Source organism: Carlito syrichta, unplaced genomic scaffold (genome assembly GCF_000164805.1).
Source record: "Carlito syrichta isolate Samal-C Ts95f unplaced genomic scaffold, Tarsius_syrichta-2.0.1 Scaffold311833, whole genome shotgun sequence".
Lineage (NCBI taxonomy): Eukaryota > Metazoa > Chordata > Mammalia > Primates > Tarsiidae > Carlito > Carlito syrichta.
The window spans coordinates 449,454-471,655 of record NW_007255929.1 but is presented as its reverse complement, the minus strand read 5'-3'; positions in this window follow the sequence as shown (position 1 = coordinate 471,655).

The following is a 22,202-nucleotide window of genomic DNA, read 5'->3' as shown; positions in this document are numbered from 1 at the left end:
CCTTGTAGATCCTAGATGTTAGGCCTTTGTCAGACATGGAATTCACAAATACTTTCCCCCGTGGGCTGTCTCCCTGGTCTCCTGATGGTTTCTTTGGCTTTGCAGAAGCTTGTCAATTTAATGAGGTACTACTTGTCTATCTTATCTCTTATGGCCCGTGCATTTCGGGTTTTGTTCAGGAATTGGATGCCAGTTCTAATTTCAATAAGGGTGTGTCCTGCATTTTCTAAGGTTCTTATGGTTTGAGGCTTTACATTTAGGTCTCTGATCCATTTGGAGTTAATTTTTGTGTATGGGGATAGATAGGGATCTTGTTTGAGTCTTCTGCATGTGGTCAGCCAGTTTTCCCAGCACCATTTACTGAATAGGTTCTCCTCTCCCCAGTGGTAGGTGGTGGGTGCTTTGTCAAAGGTGAGTTGGTTGAGAAATTGAGGTTTTGCTTCTGGAATCTCAATTCTATTCCATTGGTCTATATGCCTGTTCCTGTACCAATACCAAGTTGTTTTGATTACTGTAGCTTTATAGTAAAGTTTGAAGTCTGGTAATGTGATACCTCCTGCTTTGTTTTTTTGTTTTTGTTTTTTGCTGAGGATTGTTCTGGCTATTCTTGGTCATTTGTGTTTCCATATGAATTCCTGTATTGTTTTTTCTAGCTCTGAGAAGAATGTTGCTGGTAATTTGATGGGTATTGCATTAAATCTGTAGATTGCCTTAGGTAGGATGGACATCTTCACAATGTTGATTCTTTCAATCCATGAGCATGGGATATTTTTCCACTTGTTTGCATCTTCTTTGATTTCTTTGAGCAGTATTTTGTAGTTTTCATTGTAAAGGTCTTTCACATCTCTGGTTAGAAAGATGCCAAGGTATTTCATTTTTTTTGTGTGGCTATTGTGAATGGGATTGTGCTTTTTGTTTGGGTTTCTGTTTGTTTATTATTGGTATAAAGAAATGCGATTGTGTTTTGCATATTTGTTTTATACCCTGAGACTTTGCCAAAGTCCTTTATCAATGCAAGGAGGTTTTTGACAGATTCTCTTGCATTTTCAAGGTACACAATCATGTTGTCTGCAAAGAGAGATAACTTGACTTCCTCTTTTCCTATTTGGATACCACTGATCTCCTTCTTTTCTCTGATTGCTCTGGCCAGGACTTCCAATACTATATTGAACAGGAGGGAGAGTAGGCATCCTTGTCTTGTTCCAGTTTTCAGGGGAAATGGTTCCAGTTTTTGTCTGTTTAGGAGTATGCTAGCTGTGGGTTTCTCATAGATGGCTTTTACTATTTTGAGGTTCCATGTATGCCTAGATGTTCGAGGGTTTTTATCAAGAAGGGTGCTGGATTTTATCAAAAGCTATTTCTGCATCTAATGATATAATCATGTGGTTTTTGTTCTGACATCTGTTGATGTATTTAATTACATTAATTGTCTTGAGAATGTTGAGCCAGCCTTGTATCCCAGGGATGAAGCCTACTTGGTCATGATGGATGATTTTTGAGATGTGTTGTTGAATCTGGTTTGCTAGGATCTTTTTTTTTTTTTTTTTTTGAGTTAGAGTCTCACTCGGTCACCCAGACTGGAGTGCAGTGGCCGCTCCCGGCCCCCGCAGCCTCGACCTGCTGGGCTCCGGCGATCCTTCCGCCTCAGCCTTCCGAGTAGCTGGAATTACAGGCATGCGCTACCATGCCTGGCTGATTTTTTGATTTATTGTAGAGATGAGGTCTCGTGGCCCAGGCGGGTCTCGAACCCACGGGCTCTGGTAATACACTCACCTCAGCCTCCCAAAGGCGCGGGATTTCAGGCTGAGCCACAGAGCCCGGCTTGCTAGGATCTTGTTGAGAATTTTGGCATCTATGTTCATCAAAGATATTGGCCTGTAGTTCTCTTTCTTTGTTGGGTCTTTAGCTGGCTTGGGTATCAATGTGATGTTAGCTTCATAAAATGATTTGGAGAGGGTTCCATCTTTCTCAATCGCCTGGAATACTTTCAGTAGAATTGGTATCAGCTCCTCTTTAAAGGTCTTATAGAATTCTGCTGGAAAGTCATCTGGTCCAGGGGTTTTTTTTTTTGTAGGTAGTTTACTTATTACATAGTCAATTTCCTTGACTGTTATTGGTCTATTTAGGGTCTTGATTTCTTCTTGTTTCAACCTAGGCAGGTTGTGTGATGTCAGAAAGTTTTCCATTTCCTTTAAGTTTTCAAGTTTGTTTCCATACAAGTGTACACAGTAGTCTCTAATGATCTTTTGTATTTCTTCAGGTCAGATGTGACTTCATCTTTTGTGTTTCTGATTGTATTTATTTGGGTTTTTTCTCATTTTTTTCTTGGTCAGTCTAGCTAGGGGACCATCAATCTTGTTTATCCTTTCAAAGAACCAGCTTTTTGTTTCATTGATTTTTTGTATTATCTTTTTGTCTTCTATGTCTTGGATTTGGGCTTTTATTTTGGTGATCTGGATTCTTCTGTTGAAGTTAGGGTTTTGGTGGTCTTGCTTTTCTAGCTTCCTAAGGTGATTTGTTAGGCTGTTAATTTGTGATCCTTCCATTTTCTTCATGTGGGTTTGTAGAGATATGAATTCCCCTCTTACTACAGCTTTCATGGCGTCCCAGAGATTTTGGTAAGATGTTTCTTCATTTTCATTTGTTTCCAGGTATCTTTTAATCTGTTTTGATTTCATCATTGACCCAGGAGTTGTTTAGCATCATGCTATTTAGTGTCCATGTCTTTGTGGGTTTGGGGGGAACCTTGTTGGTGTTGATGTTTATTTTTATTCCACTGTGGTCCGAGAAGGTGCATGACCAAATATCGATCTTTAGAAATTTCTTTATGCTTGATTTATGGCCAAGTATGTGGTTGATCTTAGAGTACATTCCATATGGTGATGAGTAGAATGTATATTCCGTGGTCTTTGGGTGGAGTATTCTGTAGGTATCAATTAAGTCCATTTGGTCAAGAGTCACATTGAGGTTCTGGATCTCGTTGCTGATTTTTTGTCCTGATGATCTGTCTAGGGTTGTGAGTGGGGTATTAAAGTCCCCAGCTATGATAGTGTTAGAATCAATATCTTTTTTGAGTTTTCCTAGAAGCTGCTTTATGAAAGTTGGTGTTCCTATGTTGGGTGCATATATGTTTAGGATAGATATTTCTTGTTGATGGAGTGAATCTTTTATCATTATGTAGTGGCCTTCTGTATCTTTTTAAATTTTTGATAGCTTAAATGGTATTTTGTCTGAAATCAGGATCATGACTCCTCCTTTCTTTTGTGTTACGTTCACCTGAAAATTTGTTTCCCATCCTTTTACTGTGTGTGTGCATGTCTTTTCTAGTGAGATGGATCTCTTGAAGGCAATATATTGTTGCTTGGTGATATTTTATCCATTTTGCCATTCTATGTCTTTTCAGTGGTGCATTTAGTCCATTCAAATTCAGGCTAATTATTGAAATGTCAGAGTTGATCCTATCGTAAGGTTCTTATTGAGTTGTTGTTGTTGTTCCTCTTAGTTTGCTGTCATTCTTTTGGTTTTGGGGTTGGTTCGTGTGAGTTTTACTCTTTTTCCTATACTCTTGTGAAGAATGTTGTTGTTCTTTTTTCCTTTTCTTCTGTGTTTAGTACTTTCTTAAGTGTTTCTTGTAGAGGTGGTCTGGTGGCAGCATGAATTCTTAGGGATTGGATGTCTGGGAAAGATTTTAATTCTCCCTCACTGATGAAGCTTAGCTTGGCTGGGTAGGTTATTCTTGGTTGAAATTGTTTATCTTTTAGAACTTTGAAGATAGGGCTCCAAGCTCTCCTAGCTTGCAGGGTTTCTGTAGATAAATCTGCTGCTATTCTAATTGGTCTTCCATGGTAGGTGATCTGGCCTTTTCCTCTTGCTGCCTTTAGGATTTTTTCTTTTATACCTACTTTGTTTAGGCAAACTATTATGTGTCTGGGAGTTGGTCTTCTCATATGTTGTCTTGCAGGGGTTCTCTGAATCTCTTGTGTTTGAATTTTTGGGTCACTGATGGGATGAGGGAAGTTTTCTTCAATAATCTCATGGAATGTTTGTTTCAAGGTGGGCTCTCTTTCTCTTTCTGTTTCAGGAAGTCCAATTACTCTTAAATTTGGTCTCTTGAAGTAATTGCTCATCTCTTGAAGGCTTTGTTCTATCTTTTTAAGCTTTTTTTCTATGTTTTTGACAGTTTGGGTTAGTTCTGTGTTTTGGTCCTCAAGCTCTGAGATTCTTTCTTCTACTTGGCTAATTCTGCTTTCCATGCTTATCAGTTTGTTATTTATTTCATTCACAGTATTCTTTATTACTGTTATCTCAGATATCAGCTCCTTTCTAGTTTCTTCTTGTCTCTCCTCAATTCTTTTTAATCTCTCCATTAATGTCTTGATATCTAGGTTTGTAGTTTGAGACCAGTCATTCTGGGGGCTCTTCATTGTTTGCATCCCAAAGTCAGTTTTCTCAATGTCTGCCCTTCCAGGGGTCTGGGAGAGACCCATGTTCTTCTTTTGGTTTTTCTTCATTTGTGTAGGTTTTTCTCTCTCCCCCTTTCACTCCCCTTCTTTAATTGTTTTTCTGGGAAGGTGAAGTTGCTTTTACTTTTTTTGTTCAATCTCCTGTTCTTCTTTATGAGGGTCCTCTGGCTTTGTTCACTTTTGAGGCTAGACTGTGGATTGGGGGCTGTACTTTTTGCAGTTTTGAGGTTTAATGGGGGGGGAGCTGTGATTCAGAATATATCTGCAGATCCCAGTATCCACCAATAGGTGTATGGGCACACTGGAACCTGTTTCTTACTGCCTTACAATCTGTCCATGCAGCAGGGTTTAGGTTTTTTCCTCGGAACAAAAGGAAGTACAAAAAAGGAAAATAATGGAAGAAGGGGGTGGTCAGGAGGAAGTTAGAGAGAGGGAAGAGTGAGAGGGAAAATAGACATACATACCAACTAATGAGTGAAAAAGAGACACAAGGCCAGAAAAGAGTTAAAAAAACCAGACATGCAAAGAAAATTCCCCAAAGCATTCCTGTAATCACATAAATACAGTCCAATAAAATCATGCCTTTTGATGCGTTTTTCCCCAACACAAACAGGTAGTCTAAATCAAAAAGCAAACAAAAGTGAGCAAAGCAGTCAAAACAATTAAATCAGAAATCAAAATAAAATCAGAAATCAGAAATCAAAAGACTACCTCTGGAGTCTTTCCTGAATGTCTAAAGTCTCTTCAGTTCTGATCTCTAGCCTCTCCCCTTTGCTTTCATTGTAGGCAGATAGATTTATTCCAAGCTTGGGTTGATTCCCTTTGTTTGCTGCCTGAGAGGTCTGCGACAGGCTTGAGTTGCCTGCATCTGATTCAGGGTAGTGCGGGGGGGGGGGACTTTTGTCTCCTGTTTAGTGACATTACCTTAGAAATCAAGGTGGAGGCTGCTTGTAGATGGGCGGGGCAATGCAAATCGCTGCCTGGGAAATGGCCAAGGTGGGTGACTCCTCTTTCAAGGATCCTTCTCTCCACCGACCTGGGTCCATGGGAGATCTGCTATAATGGGCTATGGGATCAGCAACACAGCTGGGCACTGGATCTGGTGTGCTGCCAGAGGCCTGGGTTGGAGGGGGTAGCTGGGATTTCCCTCTTCTGGAGGTGAGAGCTGAGAGCTGCTGACCAGCACCTCCTTAAGATATGCTGTTCCCTTACACAGTCACAGGGTCCTAAGCTGGGTGCCTCAGCCAGAGCAGGGACGGAGCTCCAAAGGGCGGGTGGTGAGTGGTGATAGAGGCTTTGAGCCCTACACAGGGCAGTATTGGAGCTGGTATCTCTGAGGGGTAGGCACCTAGAGCCTCCCTGGGTGATGGCGGCTTGAAATAGGGCTGGGCATGGGCCCAGAACCCAGGGCAGGGAGCTGGAACTCTGAGGAGCGAGCACTGGACCTACTGAATTGGGCGCCCAGTCCGGGAGAGAGCTGGCAGCTGCTGAGTTTGGGGCGCATCAGTGTAGCCAGCAAGGGAACCCAGATCTCCACAAGGCGGTATCCAAGGGTCACTGGGTGAGATGTCATAGCCAGGGAAGAAGCTGGAATCTCCACATGGCCGTGGTGTGTGGCACCTGTAGTGGAGCAGTAGCAGCCGTGAGACCTCAACACCCTGCCTTGCGTGGGTCCAAGGGTCTCCAGGCCTTGGACCAATGCAACTGGTGGTGGGCAGGGGGGTGGGGGAAGGAGAGTAAGAGTCTTTTTGGGAACTCACTTTCAGAGAATCTCAGGGTCCCACCTATGCTGTCACCATCTTACCGGAACACTCACAGGTGTCTTTATATAGAATGATTTGTGTTCCTCCAGGTATATTCCTAGGAGGGGGATTGCCAGAGTGCATGGAAGGTCAATTTCTGGTTCCTTTAGATATCGCCACATTATTTTCCGTATAAGTTGGACTAGTTTGCACTCCTATCAAAGTGTAGAAGCATTTCCTTTTCTGCATCAGTTGTTTTTTTGATTTATTAATGATGGTCACACTTTCTGGGGTAAGGTGGTATCTCAGTGTGGTTTTGATTTACATTTCTCTGATGATTAGTGAGGGGAACATTTTTTCATGTATCTGTTGGCTGCTTGTACATTTTCTTTTAAGAAGTGTCTATTCGGCGGGGCATGGTGGCTCAATTCTATCATCCCAGAACTTTGAGAGGCTGAGATGAGGGGATTGCCTGAGCCCACGGGTTCAAGAACAGCCTGGGAAACTTGGTGAGATTTCATCTCTACAATAAATCAAAAAATTAGCAGGGCATGGTAGTGCGTGCCTGTAGTTCCAGCTACTTGGAAGGTTGAGGTCGAAGGATCGCCTGAGCCCAGCAGGTCGATGCTGGGGTGGCCGTGAGCATGCCACTGCACTCCAGCCTGGGCAACAGAGTGAAACTCTAATTAAAAAAAACAAACAACAAAACGAAGTGTCTAGTCATGTCCTCTGTCCATTTTTTAATAGGGCTGCTTGTTTTTTTTCCTTGCAGCACTTTTTAGTTCCTTATAGATCCTGGATGTTAGTCCTTTGTTCAATATACAATTAGCAAATTTTTTTCCCATTCTGTGGGTTGTCTCCCTGCTCTCTTGATGGTTTCTTTTGCTATGCAAAAGCTTTTCAGCTTGATGAGGTCCCGTTTATCTCTCTTATCTTTTGTGGCATACGTTTTTGGGCACTTGATCAAGCATTGCTTGTCTATTCCAGTGTGCATAAGGGTGACTCCTGCATTTTCTTCTAATATTCTTACAGATTGAGATTTTACATTAAGGTCTTTGATAGATAGGGGTCCTGTTTCATTCCTCTGCATGTGGTCACTCAGTTTCCCCAGCACTATTTGCTAAATAAGGCTTCCGTGTCCCAGTGATTGTTATAGATGACTTTGTCAAAAATAAGTTGGTTGGGAAATTGAGTTTTTGCTTTTGGAATCTCTATCCTGTTTCATTGGACTATATGCCTGTTCTTGTACCAATATCAGGCTGTTTTGATTATTGTCTATATTGATAAAGTCTGGAAGTGTGATACTGCCCACTTTGTTCCTCTTGCTGAGGATTGTTTTAGCTATTTGTGCTCTTTTTTTTTCCATATAAATTTCTGTTATGTTGTTTCCAAGTCTGAGAAGAATGATGTTGGAATTTGATGGGTACTGTATTGAATCTGTAGATTTCCTTGGGTAGGATAGATATCTTGACAATATTGATTCTTCCAATCCATGAGCATGGAATGTTTTTTCATTTGTTTGTGTCCTCTTTGATTTCTCTGAGCGGTGTTCCGTAGTTCTTGTTGTAAAGGTCTTTCACCTCTCTGGTTAGGAAGATGCCAAGGTATTTCATTTTTTAAATGGCTATTGTGAATGGGATTGTGCTTTTTATTTGGTTCTTTGTTTGTTACAGGTATATAGAAATGTCACTGTCTTTTTCACATTGATTTTGTACCCTGAAACTTTACCAAAGTCATTTATCAGTTCAAGGAGGTTTTTGATGGACTCCCTTGGGTTTCCAAGGTATAGGATCATATTGTCCACAAAGAGGGATAGCTTAACTTCCCCTTTTGCTATTTGGATACCCCTGATTTCCTTCTCTTGTTTGATTGCTCTAACAAGGACTTCCAGCACTATGTTGAACAGAAGGGGGTGAGAGTGGGCAGCTTTGTCTAGTTTACATTTTCAGAGGGAAAGCTTCTAACTTCTGTCCATTGACCAACATGTTGGTTGTGGGTTTATCATAGATGGGTCTTACAGTTTTGAGGAATGTTCCTCTTATGCCTAGGTGTTCAAGGATTTTTATCAGAAAAGGATGCTGAATTTTGTCAAAAGCTTTTTCTGTGTCTAATAATATAATCATGTGGTTCTTGTTTTTACATCTGTTAATGTATTGTATTATGCTTATGGTCTTGCAGATGTTGGACCAGGTCTGCATCCTGGGAATGACACCTACCTGCTCTTGAGATATGTTATTTGTCCTGATTTTCTAGGCCTTATAAAAATTTTTGCATCTATGTTCATCAAGGAGATTGACCTGTAATTCTCTTTCCTTGTTGGGTTTTTATCAGGTTTGTGTATCAGTGTGATGTTAGCTTCATAAAATGATTTGGGGAGATTCCATCTTTTTTGATTGCCCAGAATACTTTCAATAGGATTGGTATTAGCTCTTCTTTGTATGTTTTGTAAAATTCAGCTGGAAAGCCATCTGGTCCAGGGCTTTATTATTTTTTTTTTTTAGGTAGATTTCTTATGACAGTCAATTTCTTGGATTGCTTAGGTTTCAATTTCTTCTTGTTTCAACCTTGGAAGGTTGTGTTATGTCAGAAAGTCCTCCATTTCCTTTAGGGCTTTGAGTTTATTTTCATACAGGTGTGCATAGTAATCTCTGATAATCTTTTGAGCTTCTTCTGGGTTAGTGGTGATCATCTTTTGCATATCTAATTGTATTTATTTGGATTTTATCTCTTTTTCTTAGTCAGTCTGGCTGGGGCTCTGTCAATCTTATATAGCCTCTCAAATAACCAGCTTTTTGTCTTGTTGGTTTTTTTCTACGATATTTTTGTCTTCTGTGCCTTGCAGCTGAGACTTTATTTTGGTGATCTGGATCCTTCTGCTAAAGTTAGGATTTTGGTGGTCTTGTCTTTCTAGCTCCTTTAGGTGTGATGTTAGGCTGTTTACTTGTAATCTTTCTGTTTTCTTGATGTGTATATGCAAACCTATAAATTTTCCTCTTAATGCTGCTTCCATGGCATCCCAGAGAGTCTAAGATGTGTCTTGTTTTCATTTGTTTCCAGGAATCTTTTAATTTCTGTCTTGATTTTTGTGTTGACCCAAGAGTTGTTCAGCAGTTTGTTCTTTAGTGTCCATATCTCTGTGTGTTTTTGGGGAGATCTTGTTGGTAGCGATTTTAATTTGTATTCCATTGTGATTTGAGAAGATGCATGGTATTATTTCCAATTTTGGGGAGTTTGTTTATGTTTAAGTTATGTCCAAAAATGTGGTTGATCTTGGTGTATGTTCCATGTGCTGACGAGTAGAATGTGTACTCTGTAGTTGCTGGGTGAAGTGTAATAAAATAACAACAGTAATAATATTAATAATAATAAATAATGTTACTGTGTTAAAGTTCTATTAGTTGACATTGCTTTATTTATTTGTTTGTTTATTTGTTATATGTTTATTTATATTTATTTTTGAGTTGGGCTTTCACTCTGTTACCCAGGTTGGAGTACAGTGCACAGCAACCTTGACCTCCTGGGCTCAGGCCTTCATTCCCCATCAACCTTCCAAGTAACTGGGACTACAGGTGCATGCAATCACACCTAGCTAGTTTATTATAGATATGAGGTCTCTCTATGTTGCCCACGCTGATACAAATTCCTAGGCTCAAGCTATCCTATCGCCTTGACCTCCCTACGTACTGGAATTATAGTCATGGTAATCTTTCTTTTAAAAGAGCTTAACTCTGGATGTGGTGACTCATGCTTATAATCCCAGCACTTTGGAAGGCAGAGGTGAGATTGCCAGATATTTGAGACCAACCTGGGCAACGTGATGAGACCTTGTCTCTATAATAAATCAAAAAATTAGCCAGGTGTGATGGCACGTGCTTGTGGTTCCAGCTGCTGAGGTAGAAGGATCACCTGAGCTCAGCAGGTTGAGGCTACGATGGTTGTGAGTGTGCCACTGCACTCCAGCCTGGGCGACAGAAAGTCCAACTCAAAAAAGAAAAAGAGCTTAACAACAAAACAACAACTGTTGTTATCTTGTCTAGTCCCTCATCCCAAAAGGTTCTTTTTTATCCTAAGTCAAAATCTTCCTAAAAGACTTCCATCTACATGGAACTTTTTTTTTTTTTTTTTAATTTCCCTCTGGTACTCTGAAACAAAGGTCTAATTCCTCTCCTGAATGATGTCATTACAGTTCCTTGAAGAGCGCGCTCATTTCTTTCTCTGCTGCTCTGGTCCCACAGGGTGCCCCAGGTGAGCGAGCCATTTCTGATTTCCATACCATCCATTATTCCTCACCTGAGTTCCACAGCCCCATGGTACTAAATTGCTTCCTTTGAACTGCTCTAGTGTTACCAGTTTTCTCTTTAAGATGTGGTGTCCATTGTAATACACATGTAAATGAAAACAAGAAGCCATTTAAAATGATCAAATTGGCAAGTGTTTTAAAGCATTAATTCTCAGAGCTTGGGAGAGCAAGATGAGATATTTAAAGTACAAATTTGTTCAACCTTTCTTGAAAGTAATTTGTGTATCAAGAGTATTGCAGATATTATTACTTGACCCAGTATATTTCCTTTTTGGAATCCATCCTTAAGAAATACTAATTGTGGGATCAAAGATTTTTATACAATAGTGCCATTTTTATAGCATTATCTTCTTTTAAAAGAGTTTTATAATTGGCATATGATAAACCTCACATATTTAAAGTATACAATTTGATAATTTTCTTTTGTATTGTGGTTTGATATACACAACAAAAAACTTACCAACTTGATAAATTTTGACATGTGTGTCCACTTGTTCTCCTCGCAAGTCCTTCCTTTTGCTTTTCTCTCATGCTGCTCCAGGAGGAAACATCCTGAAAACCCCAACTGAGGAACATTCTATGAAGCTCCTGGCCTGGGTTCTTAAAAAAATGTATGTCATGAAAGATAAGGATAGTCTAAAGCACTGTTTCAGACTGAAGAAGATGAAAGAATCATGACAAATGCATGTATACTCTTGTATTGGATCTTGACCTATAAAAGTTATTATTGGAACAGTCAGTGAAATTTGAAAAGGGGTATTTGGATTATATGATAATATTGTATTTAGGTTAGTTTTCTGAACTTGGTTGTACTGAGATTATGCACAAAAGTGCATTTGTTTTTAGGAAATGCACATTGAAGTGTCAGTGGATAACAGTATGTCATGTCAGTTTACTCTCAAATGGTTCAGGAAATAAGCGTGTGTTTGTTTATATAGATGCATGTTTTTGTAGATATATGTGAGAAAGAGAGAGTAAAAATGTGGTATTAAAAGTTAACAGTTAGGGAGTCTGCGTAAAGGGCATATGGGAGTCTTTTGTATTGACCTTGCAATCTTTCAATAAGTTTGTGATTATTTGAAAATTCAAACTTGAAAATGATATAATGAACTACACTCATTATAAAATAAATTGAAACAGTATTCTGGTATATATAATAAAGAGTGAAAGTCTCCTCAAATATCAATCTGAGATAAAATTGGCAACATTTTTATACAATTGCACAAACACACACTTAAAACACCTCATATTCTATTTTTTTCTATTTAGCAATATATTGTGAATATCTTTTCATATCATTCCATATACATCCACTCATTTCTTTTGAGTTGGAGTCTCACTCTGTCATCCAGACAGGAGTGCAGTGGCATGATCATGACTCACTTTAGCCTCAACCTCCTGGGTTCAGGCAATCCTCCCACCTCAGTCTCCCAAGTAGCTAGGACTACAGGCATGTGCCACTGTGCTCAGCTAATTTTTTTGAATTTTTCTAGGATGGTCTCAAATTCCTGGGCTCAAGCAATCCTCTCACCTTGGCCTCCCAAATTGCTGGGATTATAAACGTGAGCCAGTATGCCTGGCTAACTTGGCAATATTGTTATACAGTTATAGGAACACACTTAAAGCACCTCAAATTCAATTTAACATTATATTCTGAATGTTTTTTCATACAATTCCATATACATCTACCTCATTTTTTTTTTTTTTTTTGAGTTGGAGTCTCACTCTGTCACCCAGACTAGAGTGCAGTGGCCGCTCCCGGCCACCGCAGCCTCGACCTGCTGGGCTCCGGCGATCCTTCTGCCTCAGCCTTCCGAGTAGCCGGAATTACAGGCGCGCGCTACCATGCCCGGCTAATTTTTTGATTTATTGTAGAGATGAGGTCTTGCCTGCCCAGGCGGGTCTCGAACCCGTGGGCTCAGGCAATCCACTCAACTCAGCCTCCCAAAGGCGCGGGATTACAGGCTGAGCCACCGAGCCCAGCTCTCATTTTTTAATGCATACATTTTTGCTCTTATTTTTATTATATCCTTCTTTTTACTTTCTTTTGAGTTTCATTTGTTGCTATTTTATTACACTCTTGAGATGAAAGCTTCAATCATTGACTTTTTTTTTCTTTTTATCATTCTTACATTTTCTAATTTGTATTTTTTTTTTTTTGAGTTGGAGTCTCACTCTGTCACCCAGACTGTACTGCAGTGGCTGCTCCCAGCCACTGCAGCCTCGACCTGCTGGGCTCTGGTGATCCTTCTGCCTCAGCCTTCCGAGTAGCTGGAACTACAGGCAGGTGCTGCCACACCCGGCTAATTTTTGATTTATTGTAGAGATGAGGTCTTGCCACGTTGCCCAAGCGGGTCTTGAACTCACGGGCTCAGGCAATCCACTCACCTCAGCCTTTCAAGTCGCAGGATTACAGGCTGAGCCATGCAGCCCAGCCTAATTTGTATTTAAGATGATAAATTTCCTTTTAAGAATAGCTTTTTCTGTATCCCATAAGTTTTGTTGTTGTTGTTTGAGTCGGGATCTCACTCTGCGGCCTAGGCTGGAGTGCAGTGGCATAATCATGGCTCACTGTAACCTCGATCTCCTGGGCTCAGGTGATCCTTCCACCTTAGCCTCCTAAGTAGTTGGAATTACAAGTGTGTGCCACATGTCTGGTTAATTTTTTAATTTTTTTGTAGAGATGAGATATCATTGTGTTGCCCAGGCTGGTCTCACACTCCTGGGCTCAAGTCATCCTGCCACCTCAGCCTCCCAAAATGCTGTGATTATTGACATGAGCCACCATGCCTGGCCCTATCCCCCAAGTTTTGTTCCCCACCCCCAAGTTTTGATATGCTATCATTCAGCTCACCCACTTTCTCATTTTTATTGTGGTTGTATTTTTGACAATGGGTTAGAAAAAGTATATTTTTAAAAATCTCAAAGTCATGTAGCTAGTACTTAGTTTTAGTTATTTATTTCTAGATTTAGTCCATTGAGGTCAGAAAACATATTCTGTATGCTTTCAAATCTTTGGTGATTTGTTGAAACTTATTTCATGACCTATCATATGGTCAACTTTTATAAATGCTTCATGTGTATTTGAAAAAGATGTATTCTGCTTTTGTTTGGTATGGTTCTATGTTTTATGTTCTATAATGTCTGTTAGTTTATTTGTTAATTGCACGTTTACATTTTTCTGTTTTTAGCCTTTTGTTTTGCTTATTTGTTTTACCTATTACTGAGAGAGGTTATTAAAATATTCCACTCTGATTGTGGATTTATCTATCTGTCCTTGTACTCCTGCCATTTTTTGCTGTATAGTTTGAGGCTCTGTTATAAGGTGTATATAATTTATAATTGGTATCTCTTCCTAGCACATTGATCTTTTTATCATTATAAAATAACCTCTATTTCTATAATATTTTTGGCATTAAAGTCTGTTTTGTTTAGTATTAATATAACTACATTAGCTTTCTTTTAGTTAGTGTTCATATGGTATTTATTGTTCCATCCTCTTGTACAATCCTTCCTTTTCCTCATATTTTAGGTGCTTGTTTTGGTAAACAACGTATTATTGTATATGCATTTGTGTGAATGTGTGTGTTTTGTCTACTCAATCTGTCTCTTATTTGAAGTGTTTGCTTATTTATATTGAATGTATTTACTGATTCATTGCTGTTTAAACTTACTGTATGTGCTTTCTATTTGTTCATCTGTTCTATCTTCCCATTTCTCTAGTTTATGACTTTTAAATGTAGTATTTTTGCCTATTCCATTTCCCCCTTCTATCAGCTTAATGGTGAAGGAGCTGGTGTCACAAAGCATTATCCCACTTCAGATTTCTGCTGCAACTACAGTAGACAGTACAACTTTACCCCAGGTAAACAGCAGCATGTCACCTCAAGCACTTGATATGCATCTTTCACTTTGATCTCCAGGGACCTCGCTGATGCCAAAAGGGAGCAAGTATAGCCTTGGAAGAGTAGGGGAGTTAATGCCGTCATGGGCAACTTTCAACCAATGGAGGTTGGAACTGGTGAATAAATGCCCCAGCCTCTCATGCTTCAGGGGGACAATCATGGGAAGCTTTCTGTAAGATTCTCAGATGGTCCCTGTGCATGTCCCTATTGCCCACAGTGGTGACCTTGGCAACACACTCCCTTATTTTTGGCTCTTGCTCCTTCCTTGTCTTGCTCTTCCTGCTTCCTCAGTGCTGCATTCAGAATCACCTTGCAGGTGCGTTATCTGCATCTAAGTTCTTACCCAAGACTCTGTTTTTTTTGGGGGGGGGCGGAGATAGGGGCGAAGCCTAAGCTGATGATCAGGATGAGCCTCTAGAATTAGATCACTTACTGCTCAGATAACAAGAAGGAATCCATCGCTGTGGAAAGAGATGAGGATAATTTGTGGCCTGCTCTAGCCTCCTGATTGCTCAGAGTCTCACCTTCATGAATTAGGGCAAGGTGTAAGTGGAAGAGGATTGTGTGATCGGCTAGCACCTGAACAGTGTTAGGAGACTAGTATATAGTAATTATAGGTTGATGAGTGCTATGGTCTGATTAATGTGTTAGAAACTTAATTGCCATTATAATATTATTAAGAGGTGGCGCCCTTGAGAAGTGATTAGGTCATGAGGGCTCTGACCTCGTAAATGGATTAATGCTGCTGTTACAGGAATGGGTTAGTTATCATGGGAGTGGGCTCCTGATGAAGGGGTAAGTTTGCTTTCTCAACTCTGTCTTGTGTCCTCACTTCTGTCTTGCACCTTCCAAGTTGGGATGGCCCTCAATAGATGCTGGTGCTATGCTCCTGAACTTTCCAGCTTCCAAAACTATGAGCCAAATAAATATCTGTTCTTCATCAATTATCTAGTCTCTGGTATTCTGTCAGAGCAGCAGAAGATGAACCAGGACAGAAAATTGATACTGATATTGGTTGTTGATATAACAGATACCTGAAAATATGGAAGCGACTTTGGACCTGGTTAATAGTGACGGTTGGAAGACTCTGGAGGAACTGGTTAGAAAATGCCTAGATTTTCATGAATGGAGCATACAGACAAATCTGGAGAAGGTTCAGAAGAAAAGGACAGTTGTAGGAAAAGTCCAAATCTTCTTAGGATTACCTATGTTAATAGAAATATGGATGGTAAAGGGCATTCTGGTAAGATCTCAGCTAGAAATGAGAAACAAGGTATTGGAAATTGTAGTAAAAGCCATTATTTTTAAACGGTTGCTAAGAACTTGGTAGAGGCCGGGCTCAGTGGCTCAGCCTGTAAGCCCAGCACTTTGGGAGACCAAGGCGAGTGGATTGCCTGAGTCAGCAGTTTCGTTTGGTGAGACCCCCATCTCTATAATAAATTTAAAAAATTAGCTGGGCATGGTAGCGTGTGCCTGTAGTTCTGGCTACCTGGAAGGCTGAGGTGGTAGGATCACCAGAGCCCAGCAGGTCGACGCTGGAATAGCTGTGAGCATGCCACTGCACTCCAGCCTAGGCGACAGAGTGAGATTTCAACTCAAAAAAACAAAGAAGTTGGCAGAACTGTATCCATGTTCTAGGACTTTGTGAAATGCTGAACTTAAGATGGATGAACTAGGACATCTGGTGAAAGAAAATAAGCAATAAAGTTCAGGCTGCCGTGCGGCTACTTGTAACCACATACAGTAAGATGTGAGAGGAAAGAGATAAATATGACATTAATAATTAAAAGGAAAGCAGAGCAAAAAGTTTTAGAAAATTAATATCCTGGCCATGTAGAGGGTGAAAAAGTAAGCTTGGAAGAGAATATGAAAGGTGTGGCCAACTGACCATTTGTTAAAGAAATTAATGTGGCTATAAGGAAGCCAGGTGCTACATATCAAAACAAAGGGAGGAAGACCCTAAGGAATTTCAGATGTTTGAAGATGCCCCTTCCATCACAGGCCAGAACTCCAGGAGGGCAGAATGGTTTTGGGAGATGGGCCTAGGGTGCCCTCCACAGGCTCATTGTCCAGAGCTGCCTCAGAACTCTTCTCCTGCATTCTAGCACAACGCCTCTTAGCCAGCACAGTTATTGGGCAAGCTCAGGTGCAGCTTGACCTGCTGCTTCTGAAGATACAAGTGGTCAGCAGCTTTGGTGACATATACATGGTCCTAATTCCGAAGACATGCAGAATGCAAGAGTGGTAGGGGCTTCTTCCACCTAGATTTCAACAGATGTCATGTATAGCTGTGTAAGTGGAGCCACTGCAGAGAGCCCCTACTAGAGCAATGCTAAGCAAAACCATGAGGTTGGAGTCACCACAGTGAGTCCCCACTATGGTATGACCTGTTGGAGTGGTGGTGACTCCTGAGACCCCAGAACTGTAGGTCACCAGTGTGAGAGCTGAAGCCAGGACTGAGCCCAACAAAGTCATAGGACTGTCCGAGGCTTTGGGAGACCAAAGCCCCCAGTGTGCTTAGGTTGCAAGACTTAGAGTCAAAGGAGTTTATCCTCCAACTTTTAGATTTAATGTTGTTTTTCCTGTTGGGTTTTGGGTCTTACATAGGATTATTTACCCCTTTCTTCTTGCCTGTTCCTCCCTTTTGGAATGAGAATGTCTGTCCAATACCTGCCTCACCATTATAATTTGGAAGTAGATAACTTGTTTGATTTCACAGGCTCACAGCCAGAGGAATTTTCCTAAGTATTAATTGTTCTTTGAGTCTCATCCATACTTGATTCAGATGAGACTTTGAACTTTGGACTTTTGAATTGATGCTAGAATGAGTTAAGACTCTGGGAACTTTTGGGTAGAATATATATATTTTGCATTGTGAAAAGGACATAAATTTTGAGGGCCTGGAGCAGAGCGTTATGGTTTGAATATGTCCCCCAAGGTTCATGGGTTGAAAATTAAGTGCCATTGTAACAGTACTAAAAGGTTGGGCCTGTAAGAAGTGATTAGGTTTTAATAAAGGCTCTGGCCTCATAAATGGATTAGTGCCATTATTGAAGAAGTGGCTTAGTTACTGTGTGTGTGTGGGAATCCTGATAAAAGGATAAGTTTGGCCCCATCTTGACTCTCTTTCTTGTGCACTTGCTTCTACCTTTCACCTTCCACCATGGGTTGACCCTTGCCAGATGCTGGCTGGCACCATGCTTTTGGACTTCCCAGCCTCCAGAACTGTAAGCCAAATAAATGTGCTTCTCTTCTTTATAAATTGCCCAATCTGTATTATTCTGTTATAGAAACAAAACAAAACAAAAAAAGGACTAATATGATAGGCTTTTATTAATTAACTTGAAAGTCTTGAAGAAGAGAATTATAGACTCTGTTCCACCAACTATAAACTCAATTCAGGCCATGAGGTTGCTTTAGGGTAATCTCTCAAGCTGCATTTTTCCTTCTGCTTTCACACCACCACAACAAGATTCATCAGCACAGAAGAAGATGTCTGTGACCAAGTGTGTGTGTGGGGGATTTTTCACCAAACAGCAGACCCCGACTGGCTGTCCTCCAATTCAGCTCCCATGCTATCTACCTGGAGATAGTGTCGGATCCCACGAAATGAGGGCTCAGGCCTTAATACTACTGTCCCCTAACCCCCAGACACCAGTTGCAAGTCCAGGCCTCTGGAACTGAAAAGTTTCAAGTTGGAGTTCCCTTGACATCTCCTTGCTTGAGTTCGATTAATTTGCTGAAGTGGCTGACAGAATTCAGGGAAGTGCATTTACTGGTTTATTTTAAAGGATATGGTAAAGGGTACAGATGAAGAGATATGTAGGTGAGGTATGGGGGATGGGGGATGGAGCTTCCATGTCCTCCCTTCATGTACCATGCTTTAGGAACTTCCATGTGTTCAGCTATCTGGAAGAGATCTGAACCCAGTCCTCTTGGGTTTTTATGAAAACTTAATGATACCAGTATTCTTTACCCCAGAGTTTAGGGTGAGATTCTCACTGGGGAGGGTCTTAAGACCCACAGTCAGAAAGGTAGGGGAAGATTAGAGTCCTGCTTTGGGGCAGGTGAAAAGAGGGCAAAAGAAGGTCAGAGAGATTCTGTTCCTGAGGCCTGCTCCTGAGGCCTAAAGCACCCCAGCATTATAACAAAAGACTGAAGCAAGGGTTATGGGAGTCATAAGCCAGGAACCAGGAATAAAAACTATTATCTAACCTTACAGAAAGTCGGAAGGCCTCAACGACAGTGTTTAAAGAAATCCTCATCCCTTGCAGGGATCAGAGATGGTGACAAAAATCAAGCCCAAGATTTAGCTGAAAATATAGCAGAGCTTTCAAAGAGACAGAAAAGGTAGCTTAATATGTTTACTCTTCTGAAGTCAGAGCCCTGACCAGGAAGTGGAACTCAGGCTGGGAATGGAGATAATTGGGTGGATGTGTCAAGAATCTAGAGCAGAAGCTGTTGGCAGAAGCAGTTGCCATTCCTGCTCCAGAGGAGAGTAGTCTCACTTTGCCTGGTAACCATGAAAGACTCCCGAAGGTGGTTGCTTCATAGGGTGGTGTTCACCCTTCTCAGGATTAGCACATACTACACCTCACGACCTCTACACCAATAACTTAAGAGGAGAAATACAGTTCCTTCACCAAGACTAAATATCTTACTTTCCAAACTAATTGCAGGACTCGGCTAATATGAGCCAGCAGGAACCAGGAGAATGCATGTGAACGTTGGAGTACATGGAATGAAATATAATACCAGATAGGGAAGAGTTTATCAGCATGATAGCATGCTTTTATGATTCAGAATTTAACAATCTGCAAAGGACGCTTGGCGTCTGAACTTGTAACCTAAAGGAATAACTCATTGACACTTGGGTACAATAAAGATTTGTTATAAAAGAGGTGGATGTGCCAGAACTACTTTGGCAGAGTATTGAGGAAGGGATCAGAGGACTTGGGAAGGAAATGATCGAGTGGCTTTATTACATGAGAGAACCTATCCCTTGATCAGGTTGCCCAAGAAGGCCCGCAAGACACTCCATTAATTACAATAAGGAATTCACTAGTAAGTGCATAGGGCACTTGGTGTTTCTGAGCCTTGATGACCATCTGCTGTAGGCTAGGATTGATGATAGGAGACACTGCTAGAGTGCTGGCTTTCTTAAAAGCAATACTATTTCAGAATAGGAGAGTGCGTGGGGGGACAAGATGGATAGGGTCAGAGTTGCAGCCATAGTGCCATGGTTGAAAACCTATGGTGATGGCTAATTGTCCATGGTGTTCCTTTCAAAAACCATGAAGGTTCTGAGATGTTACCCTACAAGTAAGCTAACAGGTTAGTCTGCCATGGTGTCATAAATGTTGACAATGACAAAGGAGACTCTTGAGTCAGAGACAAAGGATGGTTTATTAGTTACAGTCATAGAGTAGTCAGAGTATGAGCATTTGCATTGGTTCCCAGAATCCCAAATCCTACAGGATGACATGTTGAGGGCCAGTTGATACCCAAACATGTCAAAAGTTATGAGCGTAGAAAACTCCAAGCTGCAAGCAAACCCTTCCAACTTCTGCCCTAGAAGGAGACATTCTTATTAAACAACAATGTCCCCTCCTCTGGAAGGAAATATTGTCTTTATTTTCCAAGACTGATGGCTCTACATTCTTGATAGAATGGGGACAAAATCTCAGTGCCTCTGTTTATAGGATATGAAGAAACTTGAGACATCAATGTAGAATCGTGCCCTGAAGTATTCACCCCTTGTTTCTATTCTATCTTCAGTTGGAGCAAATTTTCCCACGAGTATGCCACTCCATCAACCAATCTGAATAATCTGATGAACAGATGCTGGGACTAAGTCTCTTTAATTTGTCTCATACAGTATTCAATTAAGGCTACCATCAACAGGACTCCAAGTGACAGGAGTCGTGCAATATTGACTTCAAATCCACTTCCCTCTGTGCCCAGGTTCCTGGACTAAACCATCTGAACAAATGCCACCAACTGTCAGAATCTACCTTCAAAAGCCAAGTATCTTTTTTTCAGGGTTCTGCGTTGACCTTCCACTTGGCTGAAGGCATTAATTTAATTTAGCAGGGTGTATTAGTGATTGTACAGAAGACTCTGACCTGGTCTGTAAGGAGAAAGTCTATCATCTATAACAGCCCTGGCCAGTGAGTTGAGACTGACCTGAATGCCTTTGAAGACCAACGTGGTGTCCTTGATGACATCATTTAAAGTAAGGGGTAAATCTTGAACCATGTTTTCTAACTGGATGGCTCCCAATGTAGGGAAAACTGACAGAAATGAGTGCATAAGTAAAGACTCACCCTCTGGGAAGCCTCTTCAGGTAACCAAGGATAGTCTAGTTTTGAAAGGAAATCCCCTCAGTGGCCTGAGAGTCACCTGATCTGCTGGCAGCGCTTGTTTAAATACTAGTAGGTCTTGTATAACCACTTTTTTTTTTTTTTGAGTTAGAGTCTCACTCTGTCACCCAGGCCGGAGTGCCCTGGCACACACATGGCCACCCCAGCATCGACCTGCTAGGCTCTGGTGATCCTTCTGCCTCAGCCTTCCAAGTAGCTGGAACCACAGGTGTGCGTTACCAGACCTGGCTAATTTTTTGATTTATTGTAGAGACGAAGTCTCACCAAGTTGTCCAGGCTGGTCTCAAACCCCTGAACTCAGACAATCTTCTTGTCTCGGCCTCCCAAAGTGCTGGGATTTCTCCTCTTTTTCTAAACAAACGATATTTTCTAACCTAAAAAAAAATGTGTTTGTGTCTGTGTGTGTGTGTGTGTGTGGGGTCTCAAGCACTAAGTTTGTGGCAATCTGTTCCACAGCAATAGGTAATGAATACATCAACAAACAATATATATTTTTGTAGTGAAAGCTCTGGACATCAGAAGGTAGAGGCACTCACAATAAATTCTGACCCCTACACAGGTGGCTTACGGCAGATGAATTTATGCACCCATGATGGAATACTGCAAACCTGTGCTTGGAGACATTTGTGGCATGCTGGGATAGGCTCTGGGTCATAATATCTGATTGTAAGGATTAACTAGGACAATGCAGGCAAAAGCTGTTTAACACAGGGCCTGGCACCTTCCCTGGTGCGCCCAGTGAGTGTGGCTCTTGCCATCTTCAAAGTTCAGTGAGGTCAAGTGTCTGTCAATATCCACACATTATAGTGGCTATGGATTTGCAGTTCCCTTCTCTTCCTTCCCTCCCCAACCCACTAATCAACTAACCAGTTAACACTTCAATCCTTTTCCCCCAGAATTAAAACATTATTTGGTGCGGTCCTTTCTCAATTCTCACAGAACAAAACATTTCTCATTTTCCTACAACGACCACCACTCAGCAGCAACAACAATTTAAAAAAAAAAGTCTGGCAAAGCACTCTCATACTCGCCTCTGGGTTTCTCTACAGAGATAACTACATTTCTGGTTTGTAAAGACTTCAACGAAGGGTTCATTAAGGTTTTTCCCCCCAACGAAAGAATACCGTCCCCGAGGAGCAGCCTCTGGAGCCCTATTACTTGCTCCCTGGAGAAAGTGGGAGAGTGAAGCCCCAAGGCGTGGCCTGAACGCCCTCTGGGGTGTGGGTACCCGCTCGGAAACGCAGGGGGCTTAGGCGAGCGCCGGGAGCGCCTTAATTTCAGCCCCGAATGGGTAGGAATCATCCAGTTTAAAATAACCAGCCCTAGCTGCCTACGAGGATGGGCATAACAGGGTCCAGGGCGAGGGTATGATGCGTGTGTTGAGGGGCCCCCCCCCAGCCCCCCCACAA